Consider the following 2,914-nt stretch of genomic DNA (forward strand, 5'->3'; position numbering starts at 1 on the left):
GATTAGATAAAGCCAGTCTCAAAATGTCACATATAATATCCTTGAAATAACAGAATTACAGAGATGGAGACCAGATTAGTGGTTGCCAGGGATTAAGAGGTGGGAGGGCTGGGATAGGACTGGCTATAAAGACAGAGCCCAGCAGAGCCCTGGTGGTAGAGAAGTTCTGTACCTTGATTACATTGGTGGATATATCAATTCATACTTGATAAAATTGAGTAAAATTAAGCATGTAAACAAACAAGTGCATGTGAAATTAGTGAAATTTAAATGAGCTTTGTGCATTGTACCAATTTCAATTTCTTAGTTGTGACATCTGTAATCCAAAAGAAAAGTTTTAAAAGAAACCACAAACATTGCCATTTTTATTGCTGCTTTAAAAAAGGGGAAGAGCCTGGAATCGACACCAGCTATGGAATTGTGAAGTGTACAGAGAATGGACTGGGGTGGGAAAGTCTAGGGTCGAGGTTCTACTGATGATAGGAGAAATACCAGCCTATAGATTCAAGATGTTTTTCCTTATTTTAAATAAAAACATTTCATGAAGCAAAGCCAGGATATTTATTGAATGGATAGAATTTTTCCAGTCTAGCCCTACCTGCCAGGCTCTGTAAAAATTTTCTTAGAAAGATTTTTAACATAAAAAAGCATCTTATGTATACAACATTATTTACTACCAACAATGTTTATACTAGTCAAAGAATGGGACAACCTAAATATCCATCAACAGAGGAATGTTATATACTTAACAGTACATCCATACAATGAAATACAGTACACCAAAAACAAAGGAAACAAAAAAAATACCCAAAAAGACTGACTATAAAATACTCACTGGGTTTGATATTTAGAATGAAAAATTGATGTAAAAAATCTCATTTTTATATCCATTACATGTTGAAGTGACATTTTGAATATATTACATTAAATAAAATATGTTACCAAAATAAATGTAACCAGTTGCTTTTTACCTTAGCATGGCTACAAGAACATATGAAATTGTATATGGCTTGCACTCTTGGTGGCGGGACTGCTAGGAAGGAAGGCTTCCCTGCAGACACTGCTACTTATCAATATATCATTTTTAAAGAAGAAACTTACAGAGTTTCTGAACAGATATAATGAAAATCAGCTTCAGAAGTTATTGCATCCGAGGCTCCAAAGCCCTGAATTCTGAGTTGCCAGGTCTTGACTAAAAATTCTAACACCCCTGGAAAAACTCAAGAGTAACCTAGTAATAATATCTTCAAGAACTAAGTTTCTATTTTGTTTTAATCTAATAGAGCTCCTAAACCAAAAGGCCAGCCTCAAGTTAGATGGCATCCAGTTTCACATTGATGTTCATAGCTGCCAGTTCTGCTACAAAATAGCAAAAAACATAAGGCATAGAGAGGGCGTCAATCCCATAACTGCAGTTACACAGAGTGCAGCTGTTCTTCCTGTTGTATGTGGCAGACCATGAAGGGGGTGGCTTCTCTAGCAGTGGAGAGAGTAGACTACCACATGTCACATAAACGTGGGCAACTTAACGATTGGAGCAGTTGAAGAGGTGGTCATGAAGGAGGAAGAATGTACTGTGAGCTAAAAGAACATCCCATTCTGTTTCACCAAAACAGATCCTTCCCTGAACATTTCTTCCCCCAATGGGCTGGTTGGTGACTTTGCCTGTGGCTCCTGTTGTACTAACCTGAAATTTGTCTGAGACCATGCGGCATAAGCATTGGTAATAAATCACACCAATAAAAATGTCTGCTTTCAGTTCCAGCCTGCTGATGCCACTATACAGTCTCTCGATGCCATAGAAATTGTAGCCAGCATCCCTTAACATTGCACCAAAGTACTCTAAGGCCAAATTCTCTTTCAAAAAGATGAAAGGTGTGGCATTGTGGCAGAGATCTTGCAAAGCTGCAGACTTCCCTGTCATGCTCTCAATTAACATGCTGATGGTCATCCAAGGTAGACAACCTTGAGAATTGAACACAGTGTCTGGGACCATCTGATTCTTGGTGAAAGGCATGTCCTCAGCTGGCCACAACCTTTTGACCATGATGGCTGGCAAATTTATCTCCAATGGTTGGATTCTGAGGGATTTTCATTGTAATGCAAACCACTTGAACTTTCCACTTCGTGTCATTACTACACACTTTGATGTTATCCACAACACAATTTTCTTTAATTTTATATCACACCACAAAACTGTCCCCAGGGTTGAGGTTTAAGTAGGTGTAATATGGATCTCCATACTGCAGTCTTGCATCAATAAATGACAATCAATCATCATCTTATTTCTGAAGAATCCTTGGGTCACCAGGTTTGACTCCAGACACTAGAAAATGATCTCCTATTTAATTTTTTCATAGAGTCAACGAACTCAGACTTGTAGATACTTCCATGGGCAAAACCTCATTCCCAAGATGCCTTATTTACAATCATAGCTTCCTCCATTTTATAACCAGTGTAGGAAATGACAGCAACACTGGTGTTCATCCTGGTTGGATAGTTATCTATGCTGTAATAATCATACACTTAGGGTTTGACTAAAGGACTTTGTGGTGTCTGAAAATGATACAGCTTATTATCTGATTGGTCTTGAAAAGTAAAAGTTGAAAGTCCATAGTTTGCCTACCAATCTGGCACTGAACACCCTTCATTTTCACACATGAATTTGAGACTATTATTATCTCCACTTTATGGATAAGGATCTGAGCCGTAGCCCAAGGTCTCATTGTAAGCATGTGTTGGAGTCAATTCCAAATTCATGTATCTGGCTCCATATGCAATGCTACAAACCAGTGTTCAGCACTGAAATTCCTTATATATTAAATGACATCTATCTACAAAGCATTTTAACAATTCTTCATATACAACATGACTAATGAATGTTGATGGAGGGACTTCCAGGGACGATGGCAGA

General features: G+C 37.9%; 1 pseudogene; it reads right to left on the reverse strand.

Annotated features, from left to right (window-relative positions):
- Nucleotides 1-1,312: 1,312 nt before the first annotated feature.
- Nucleotides 1,313-2,651, reverse strand: LOC119530233 (annotated as a pseudogene).
- Between the last annotated feature and the right edge of the window lie 263 nt (nt 2,652-2,914).

This window comes from Choloepus didactylus, chromosome 3 (assembly GCF_015220235.1).
Source record: "Choloepus didactylus isolate mChoDid1 chromosome 3, mChoDid1.pri, whole genome shotgun sequence".
Taxonomy (NCBI): Eukaryota; Metazoa; Chordata; class Mammalia; order Pilosa; family Megalonychidae; genus Choloepus; species Choloepus didactylus.